The sequence below is a fragment of the Equus caballus genome, chromosome 17, assembly GCF_041296265.1.
Source record: "Equus caballus isolate H_3958 breed thoroughbred chromosome 17, TB-T2T, whole genome shotgun sequence".
Lineage (NCBI taxonomy): Eukaryota > Metazoa > Chordata > Mammalia > Perissodactyla > Equidae > Equus > Equus caballus.
The window spans coordinates 14,558,857-14,569,792 of NC_091700.1; the positions used below are offsets into that span (position 1 = coordinate 14,558,857).

The 10,936-nt window shown below is 37.5% G+C and overlaps 1 pseudogene; it reads left to right on the forward strand.

Moving 5' to 3' along the window:
* Nucleotides 1-6,687: 6,687 nt before the first annotated feature.
* On the forward strand, nt 6,688-7,641 carry LOC138918600 (olfactory receptor 1165-like; annotated as a pseudogene).
* Nucleotides 7,642-10,936: the final 3,295 nt, after the last annotated feature.

The window sequence follows — 10,936 nt, forward strand, 5'->3', positions numbered from 1 at the left end:
ATTTTTCTTCTTTGTTGAGGTAGGCCTGAATTGCTATAAACTTCCCTCGTAGAACCGCTTTTGCTGTATCCCACAGATTTTGGCATGTCGTCTTTTCATTTTCATTTGTCTCCAGGAATTTTTTTATTTCTTCTTTGATTTCTTCATTGACCCAATCGTTGTTCGGTAGCATTTTGTTTAATCGCCACATTTTTGTGGCTTTTCTGGTTTTCTTCTTGTAGTTGATTTCTAGTTTCATACCTTTGTGGTCAGAAAAGATGCATGGCATTATTTCGATTTTCTTAAATTTATTGAGACTTGTTTTGTGGCCTAATATGTGATCAATACTGGGGAATGTTCTATGGGCATTTGAAAAGAATGTGTATTATGTGACTTTTGGAGGGAATGTTCTGTATATATCTACTAAGTCCATCTGGTCTAATGTGTCCTTTAAGGCCAGTATTTCCTTATTGATCTTCTCTTTGGATGATCTATCCATTGGTGTAAGTGGACTGTTAAAGTCCCCTACTATTATTGTGCTGCTGTCTATTTCTCCTTTTAAGTCTGTTAATACTTGCTTTATATATTTAGGTGCTCCTATGTTGGGTGCATAGATAATTACAAGTGTTATACTTTCTTGTTGGATCGTTCCCTTTATCATTATGTAGTGCCTGTCTTTGTCTCTTGTTACAATTTTTGTTTTAAAGTCTATTTTTTGTGATATAAGCATTGCTACCCCTGCTTTCTTTTCTTTGCTATTTGCATGGAATATCTTTTTCCATCCTTTCACTTTCAGTTTGTGAGTGTCTTTGGGTCTGAAGTGTGTCTATTGTATGCAGCATATACATGGGTCTTGTTTTTTTTTTATCCAATTGGCCAACCTATGACATTTGATTGGAGCATTTAGTACATTGACATTTAAATTAGCTATTGATACATACATATGTATTTATTGTCATTTTGTCACTTTCTTTTATGGGTGTTTTAGTAGTTCTTCTCGGTTCCTTTGTTTTTCTCTTGCTCTCTTCTCTTGTGACTTGATGGCTATCTTTAGTAATATGTTTGATTTCTTTTGTCTTACTTCTTTTCTTGCTTCTTATAGGTTTCTGATTTGTAATTACGATGAGGATCCTATTTAATATACTATGCATATAACAGTCTATCTTGAGTTGATAGATTGTTCAGCTTGACCTCTTTCTAAAAGCTCTGCTTTTTCACTCCCCTCTTGCCACATTATATGTTTTTCAAATCATATATTGTCCCTTGTTTAGTGTGTGTCTACCCATTCCCCTCTTATCATTGAAATTGGTGATCTTAGTAAATTTGTCATTTACCCTTCATGGTATCTTCACAGGTAGTTGACATGCTGCCTTTACTATATTTTTACCTTACAAGTGATTTTATTGCCTGTTTTTTTTGTTGTTGTTTTGTTTTTTTGATAATCTTTTTCATCTCTATTTGTGGTCATTACTTTCCCACTTAAATAAGTCCCTTCAGCATGTCTTCAAGAACTGGTTTCTTGGTGATAAGCTCCTTTAATTTTTGCTTGTCTGGGAAGCTCTTTATCTCTCCTTCCATTCTGAATGACAACCTGGATGGATAGAGTATTCTTGGCTGTAGGTTTTGTCCTTTTAGCACTTTAAATAGCTGTGCCATTCCCTTTTTGCCTTTAGGGTCTCAGCTGAGAAGTCCACGGATAGCCTGATTGGCTTCCCTTTATATGTCACTTGTGGCATTTCTCTTGCTGCATTTAGGATTCTCTCTTTGTCTTTAATTTTTGACATTTTAATTATAGTATGTCTTGGTGTGGGCCTCTTTGGGCTTATCTTGTTTGGAGCTCTCTGTGCTTCCTGTGCTTGGATGTCTGTTTCCTTTCTCAGGTTTGGAAATTTTCCTCTATTATTTCTACAAATAAATTTTCTCCCCCTTTGTCTCTCTCCTCTCCTTCTGGGACACCTATAATCTGAATGTTAGCATGCTTGATATTGTCCCAGAGTTCCCTTAGACTGTTCTCATTCTGTCTAATTCTTTTTTCCCTATTCTGTTCTGCTTGGGTGATTTCCTCTTGTGTTTTGTCTAGCTTGCTGATCCATTCTTCTGCTTCCTCTACTCTGCTATTGAGTCCCTCTAGTGAATTTCTCATTTCCAGTATTGTATTCTTCATTTCTGTTTTTTTAATATCTTCTAGTTCTTTGCTGATGTACTCACTGTGTTCATCTATTCTTCTCCCCATATCTGTGAGCATCCTCATGATATTTTGTTTGAACTCTTTGTCAAGTAGGTCGCTAGTTTCTGTTTCATTTAGTCCTTTTTCTGGGGTTGTTTGCTGTTCCCTTGCTTGGAAAGTATTCCTTTGTCTCCTCATTGTGCCTCTTTCTCTGTGCTTATTTCTATGTATTGGGTGAGTCGGTTATGTCTCCTGATCTTGGATAAGTGGCCTTATGTATGAGATGCCTTATGAGGCCCAGCAGTGTGCTTCCCTCTTGTCACCAGTCCATAAGAACCAAAAGTGACCCCTTTGTGAGCTACTTGTGTCGTTCTGCTGTGGCAAGCTTCCTCCCACTGCAGGTACCCAGGGAGTCTAATCTTTTGTTCCCTGGCCAGCTGTTTGTAAATCTGGTTTGGGTAGCCTCAGCCTACAAAGTCTATCAGCACACTCTTATTGCAGTTTTCCTCTTAATTGGGTTGGTACCCAGAGTTGCTGGTTGATGACTCAGGGGTGTACAGTTGTGATAGGCAGCAGGTCTACAAGGCTGTTGTCAGTTCTCTTAGGACTGCAGCTGAGTGGGGCTGACCCTAGGCACAGGAGCACTCAATTGTTTCAGACTTTGGAAGGTGGGGCTGATCCTTTTTATGGCTGTTTGTGAAGCATAGGTCTTCTACTGCTGATAAGCATCACCCCCCAAAGGAGCACATACACCGTCAACACAGTCCTGGTCCGTGCACACTTCTCAACCCCCTGGAGTGCACCCCCATGCCACAGTGCAGGGGCCCCCACTTCTCCACTAGTGCCCCCTGCAGTTCACCTGGTCCTCATACAGGCCCTGCCCCACAGAGGCAGACATCCTTGCCTGCCTGTAGAGGGTCAAGGCACCCAGTCTATGCAGGCTGAAATGTAGCCTGAGGGCTTGATGTTAGTTGGGGCTGGTCCCTAGGGAGGGCTGCGTGCCCTGGCTGAACTGGATTAAATCTGTACTCTAGTGGGCCTGGAAGACCCCTGGGCTAACAGGCCAAGGGGTGAACCTCAATGGCACCCACCATGGTCCATGTCAGCATGCCTGGACCAGCTCAGAACAATAGCCCCCACCAATGCCTCAGTCTCCAGAGAGCTCCCTCCTCTCACCAAGATGCCCCCAGAGCCCACCAGTGAGTCTCCTTTCACTGAAGGACTGTCAGCCTTCTCTCTGGTGATTTTAAGTTGCTGCAATGAGTGAGTTTGTGTGTGGGCCCTTTAAGATCCGGGGTCTCTGGCTTTTAGCTGACAGCTTTTCTAGGGGTATCCTCACTGCAGTTAATAGCCAGCAAAGCCAGACAGTAAGACCCCTGTCTCAGTTGAGCTGAGTCTGAAGGATGCTTATAGCAATATCGCCCCCGTTCCGGACCTCACTCCTCTGGGGAGGGCTGCGTACCTTAGTGTGGCTCCCGCCTGGCCAGCTGAGAAGCTCTGCTGCTCCCAAAGGTGGCTTTTTTCCTCTCCACAAGGAATTTCTGCCTCTTCTGCCTTCGTCAGGACTGTCCCTTGCTGTGGGGGTTCTTTTTATCCAGTTTTCAGTTTTCAATCCAGGGTAATTTTTCCAAAAATTGTTGTCACTTGGTTGTGTTCGTGGGAGGAGGCAAGTTCAACGTCTGCTCACACCGCCATCTTGACAAGATCCTCAATATTTTAGAATTTTATAATAAAAGTTCCTGATAAGATTAAATAAGTAGGACATTTTATTTCCTTTTTTCTGTGCTGTGAACAAGGACTTAGTTTATTCATTCAACCTCAGTCATATTCCCCGATACCAAGCTAATTTAGTTAAAATCAATGTCCTAACCACATTGATAAAATTATCACCATTACATTATCTTGACAATTATTATCTTCTTTGTGCATTTTCGTATCTGTTTTATTTTTGAACTAATAAATAAAACAATGTGAATCTGGCCCTCAAAATGATTATAATGTAGGTAAGGAAGTGATGTATTCAGTATAAGTGATCTTGAACTCTTCTAGGTTGTAAAAACTCCCTGTGAGTATTTTGCTTATAGTTTGTGTTGAGCATATTTTGAATACATGTGTACTCTTTAAAAGTGGAGGGGAAAGAATATTTATCAAAAGTTTAACAAATAAATAGTAAAGAGAATGGAATGGGCACTGATGTCTGGTAATATTGATGGAAGCTGACAAAACAGTGAAGGCATCCAGTCAGACGGAGTGGCTTGAATAAAGGCGAGAAGCAGTGTGGTAAGCAGTCAATCTAATTGGAGTGAAAGGTCATGCAAGCAGCAAAGAGGAAAAGAAAACAAACTGCATGAAATTTAGTAGTAAATGCACTATCTTCAACTTTGCCTGAAAATTTGAAGTGCATATGCACGTGATTTGTTGCTTACCAGAAATCATGGATGAAACTTGGGAAAGCAGTAAATTAACCTAACACAGTTCAAATATTTGACTACAAGTGCTCAGTTAGGCATTGTTATTCGATATGTAGCAAGTAAGGGCAGATTGCTCAGGTCATTGCCTCTTGTTCTGACAGAATATTCCTGAGAAGATTTTAGTTTAAGCTTCAGTATGAGCTCAGAAGGGTCAATGGTATACCCAGAATATTGACTGGATCCTCTGGAATATTTAGAAACCAGTGTGAGGACAAAAATGGAAACAAAACAAACAGAAAACAACACTAAAAATGTTTACCTAGAGAGTAAAACAGCAAGAGATCCATTTTAAATATCTTCACATATTTGAACGTCTATAATGTAAAAGGGGATTACTTTTAATTTCTGTGAACTTTGGAGATAGAGTTAGATCCATTTGGACCTGGAAGGTACCACAAAATACAGTAGAAAGAATACTAGTTAAGAGAAATATTGAAGCACAGAGTTGACTATGATGGTTACTGCTTTGATACATTTCACTGACAGAGTTTGAGGTGGGAACATTAGCTGTGAGGACAGGAGATGTAATGTAAGGAAGAGACAGTAGAACTATTGCTCATGAAGACTGAACACAAGGTATGTGGAAATATGCAGGAAGTCTCTGCTTTTCAACTATATCAAGTCTTGATCTTGGTTTAGAGGCTGTCACAAAGGTCAGTTAGTTTCTATCAAGGAGAATATGATCTAACAATTCCAGTAACTCTTTCTCCAATCCAAGCTCTAGAACCTTTACTGATATAGTCATTTCATCAAGCTTCCTTGAAGCAGTAGCAGACCGTACCTCAAAATTCTTAACCTGCATAGATGTGACCCAAGAAAAGCAGTGTAAGTTCCTGAATTTGGAGAAGCATTTTTATGAATACATGTGACTGAATACATAAAGTTCACAAATTGTCAACCCAATCTTCTATGTAATGGAAAATGTGGCCACACAGCTGATGCTCTGTGCCTGGGATTAGGGGCAGATTTCATGACAGGCTACTGCTTATGCCAAGCAAAGCTAAAAATGGTGCCAGTTCACAGATGGATTGAAGATGGCAGCAACATATTCATTGCATCTCTACATTTGTTTCCAGAATCAGTTGTGATTTTTTAGGTTTAATCATGTGAAATTTCTAATATTCAAATTCCTGTTGGTTTATAGAAGTAAAATATTTATATTTTTGAATCTTACAAACTTTATTCATTCCTCATTGACCGCCACACCTAAGCGTGGAAAAGATTTTGGTTATTTTGCAAGAGATATTTCTGTTTTTAGTAAGATTTTTTTGTTTTATAATCACTGATAAATAAGCAGGATTTTTTTTTCCATTTTAATACAATATGTACTACCAACAGAAGATAGTCAGCATGAAACTTTCAAGAATATCTCCAAAACACTTCCTCAAAAGACATTTCAAAACCATTGAGCATTTTGAGCCTTGTAAAGTGCCATTTGGTGGATATGTTATTGAGAGAACATAGTTATCAGTGGAATTTTTGACCAGACCTCTTAAAGATCTTCTTAAGTAGATGTTTTATGTGTCCTTGATAATAAGATATATGTTGAATAGGTAAATATTCAACATACCAATAAAGAATTTTGAATGTCTGATGATACATTTTCCCCAAAGAAATTTACTCTTTTGTATTTCTATTTGTATGGTGTTTAACCTTCCCAAGTTCACTTCTGCTGTGACTATATGACTACAATGATCTGCTCAACTTTTTTCTGATTTCACTTTATGTCTCCTTTGTTCTCATATGATTATATTTTATCATGGGGTATTCAATGCTCTAAGTATCCCACGCATTTATGAATCATTTATATAGTAATACTATTGACAATTACTAGTTTTTCTTGTTTTCCAAATGAGGAAACTAAAGTACTGAAGGATAAAGCTAATTGCTTACAATCAAAAAGTCAGTGAGTTGTCAAGTAAGACTCCAATGTTGAGCAGAACACTCGAGAGTGCACACTGACCACATTGTGTTAAGTAGTTCACAGGGAGCTGTCCCGAGTTCCTCTTACCCCACCTTCTCAAGTTCTGCTGCTCAGTTTTCTTATTTATTTATTTATAGTCAAAAGCCATGTTACTGGATGAGGGAAATCAGAGTTCTGTGAACACATTCATCCTCCTGGGCTTCTCAGAATACCCACACCTCCAGGGAACCCCTCTTCCTGGTTTTCTTGACCATCTATACAGTCACTGTGGTAGGGAACCTGGGCATAATTGTGGTCATAAGGATCAATCCCAAACTCCATACACACATATAATTTTTCCTCAGCCATCTATAATTTTTGTATATTTGTTATTCCAATGTGCTTACAATCAAATTGCTAGAAATCTTGGTTGTGGAAGGCAGAATTATCTCCTTCAAGAGATGCACAGTACAATTTTTCTTTGTGCGTTTGTAATAACAGAAATGTTCATGTTAGCAGTGATGACCTATGACCAGTTCATGACTTTGTAACCTCCTTCTCTACACAGTTGCTATGTCTCATAAACTCTGTACTCTCCCCATAATGGGAAGCTACATATGTGGTGGAATATGTTCCTTGACATTCACATATTCTCTTCCGGAACTATCTTTCTGTGGCTCTAACATCATCAATCAGTTTGGCTGTGAGTATTCTGCCATCTCTCTTTATCCTCTTCTGACCCCTTCTGCAGTGAGAAGACATGTTTAGTCATTTCTACGTTCACTGAGGCTTGTAGCCTCCTGATTATCCTCTCCTTCTACGTGGTCCTAGTTGTCACAATCATCAAGATGCCTTCTATGGGTGGACTCCAGGTAACCTTCTCCGTCTTTACTTCCCACCTGACTGCCATCACCATTTTCCATGGAATCATCCTTCTTCTCTACAGTGTGCCCATCTCCAAAAGCTCATGGCTCCTTGTCAAAGTGGCCACTGTGTTTCTTACCATCATGATCCCTACACTGAACTCCTTTATATACAGCTTTAGGAACAAAAATGTGAAAGAGGTTGTCAGGAGTTTAATCAACTCCAAACTGCTTTCTCACTCAATATATTTCAAATAAATATATATATTTATGTCCTACTTATGTCCAGTAATTTTTCATATATATTATTGATGCTAGGTTACCTTTAATTAAATATATAATTATGCTTTAAATCAATTAAATATTGTACTTTCCATGTTTTTCAGTGGTCAAGATGCTCTGGATTAATATAGAAATAATCTATTCTGACACACTACATCTCTACTGGTTTCAGAAAGGACCATATTTCAAAAACTCCCAGTTAGACACTATGGAATTCAGGGTGATGAATAAGGGATATATATTTAGAGACTCATTAATTATAGTTTAAACTTTGCCTTATAAAAGTGCTAAAAACCACAGATGATAACTGTGTGTTCTGGATCTGCTCTCAAGTTCTCATAATCAGTCCACTCAGAAAGTTCTATAAAACACTTTTTATTTCCCTCGAAACTTTATTTCATTTCAGGTAAAATGAGGACCTGGGAGTTTGCATTATGAGATATATTATCTGACTTTAAGCTAGGGGATGCTGAAAATGTTAATAACTCTCTATATTAGTCACTTATTTTTTGAGTATCAGTCTAATATAGTTCAATGAAAGGTGTTGAAATTAACCCTGAATGCTAAGAAAAAGTTCAATTTATTTCTAACAAGTCTTATTTTCATTGCTTTTCTATGTAGATTCAATACCTAACTATGCCTCTAAAAAACATAAATTAATTTCTTTGCAAACTTTATATAAAGGAAATCATGCATTATGTATTCCATATGTCTGACTTCTAAAAATGAACATCGTCTTTGTAAATCATTTGTGTTGCTGCATGTATTTATAGTTTTTATCAATTTTGGTTCTTTTTAATGTTTTATAATAGAAATATTTCAGATTTTTTTCTTTAATACAGTCTATTATGAAGGACATTTGGGATGTTTCATTTTGGGTATATATACCATTACACTGAATCTTAGTACTCCTTAGAATGGGTTTTATTTGTAGAAGTATTAGGCATTAATTATGGTCTCAATTTTTAAAAATGATTGTATCAGTTTAGACTCCTAAAAGCAATGTTTGAAAGTTCTAAAGTTATGACTCACTTCCTCACCAGTATTCAGTATTATTAGATGTTATGATTTTTACCCATTTACTTGATACAGAATACTTAATTTATAGTTTAATTTGAATATTTATGATTACTGAGGTTAGGTGCATTTTAATATGTTTTGGATTTTGAAAAGTGCCTTTGTATAGCATATTACCAATGTCCTTCTAAATTATTTGTCTTTATTCTTATTTGTTTTAAAAAATCTCTCACATTATGAATATAATCCCTTTGTTAGTTATATTCCTTGAAAATATTTTCACCTTTGGCTTTATGTTTCAATCACTTAATGTCTTTTGATAAAGTGCAATTTGAGTTTTAACCTAGTCAAATGTTTTACTTTTGTAATGTTTTTGTAATTGTTTAGGAGGTGAGGAAGACATTTGTCTACATTATATTCAAAAAGGGTATGTTGTTCTTCATATTTTACTCTTGAGTCACCTCAATTTCATTTTTGTGGATGGTGTGAGGTTTGGATGTATGATAGATTCTTTTATTTGTTCAACATTATCTGCTCTCTCTTCATTTTATCTTGCTTCTCTGTAGGCAGGGAGAGAATAGTTCGCATGTGACTTGCTTGGGACAGTGGGAGGTGAGTGAATGTGTTAAGTTATGTCATAGAAGAAGCTTCAAATGCCTCTGAATGATTTCAATCTTTCCTTCTTGAGCTTATGAACTCAACCTGGGGAAAAGCATACCACAAATAGTGAGTGTTCCTTCAACATGGGTCTTGGAATGATAAAACCTGGGAATGGAGCAAAACTTAGTCAAATACAGCAAATCAGAGCTGTAGTCAGTCAATAACACTCATGGTACTACTCCATTTTTACCCATATGACTATATCATTTTCCTACATGATTTACCGAAAACAATGCATTCTCTCCTTATTGCTCTGCAATTCCAATCTTATCATAAACAAAATTTCCATATGCTTGTTTATCAGCGTACCTGCTAACCATTGCCACAATGACTCTTGAAAAGACCATCCAACACTCAATGGATTAAAAGTACAATTATTTATTTTCAAAGATCTGCAGGTCACCTGAGGTAGCTCTGCTTCAGGCTGAGACTAGGAAGGTTTTGTTTCACAGCGGACTTCTGTGAGCATAATTGCTCCACATGTCTTTCATCATCTTTAGACTAGCCACTTCCTGTCTCATGGAAATGTCAGTAAAACAATAGATGAAGTGAAAATTTTCAAGGTCTCTTAGAACCTCGGCTTGGAACTCCCACACTTTCTCTTCTTCCAACATCTCTTTGAATATGTCGCAGGATTGGACTCATAATCCAAAGGTGAAGAAACATACCCCACCAACAATGGACAATGGAAGATTTATGATACAAGGAGATGGTGACTAATTGGACGCAATCATTCAATCTACCTTAGTCAACTTCATGACTCTTTATTGCATTTGAATTCAGCATTCACCATTACCACATATTTTTAATTATTATAGCTTTGAAATAAGTCTTGATATCCGTTCCAGAACTTCCTATCATATTTTCCTTCTCTGTGGGCAGATCCTGGTTTTCCTTGGCCCTTTACATTTTCAAGACACTTCAGGATTTATTTTGTTCTTTTATGGCATACTTCTGAAGCCTAAGCATCTCATGTGCTCTAAGAATTTTTTTTTTTGAGGAAGATTAGCCCTGAGCTAACTACTGCCAGTCTTCCTCTTTTGCTGAGGAAGCCTGGCCCTGAGCTAACATCCATGCCCATCTTCCTCTACTTTATATGTGGGACACCTACCACAGCATGGCATGCCAAGCGGCGCCATGTCTGCACCCAGGATCTGAACCAGTGAAGCCCGGGCCACCAAGAAGCGGAACGTGTGCACTTAACTGCTGTGCCACCGGGCCGGCCCCTGCTCTAACAATTACACTTGCTCTTTAGATCTTCTCTTTAAAGCATTTTTAGCTGTAGGTATGCCTTCTTTCCTTCATTAGTTTGTACTCCTCCATCTTCTTTTCAAAATTATGGTAAAGCCATATTGGTTGATTTTTATTTTACCATTGTCTTTATTAGTGTGACTTTTTTACTTGATTTATTCTGTCATTATCATTAATTTATTACTGATATTACTAATGATTTATTGATTGGGTTTCTGAGAAAGTTGAGAGGCAACAAAGGTGTATATATCAATTTTCACATAATGAATTAAAAAATCCACTCTTTCTCTCTTTATTGCTCCATAGATGGATGATGGATAGATAAGTAGATATATAGGTTTAT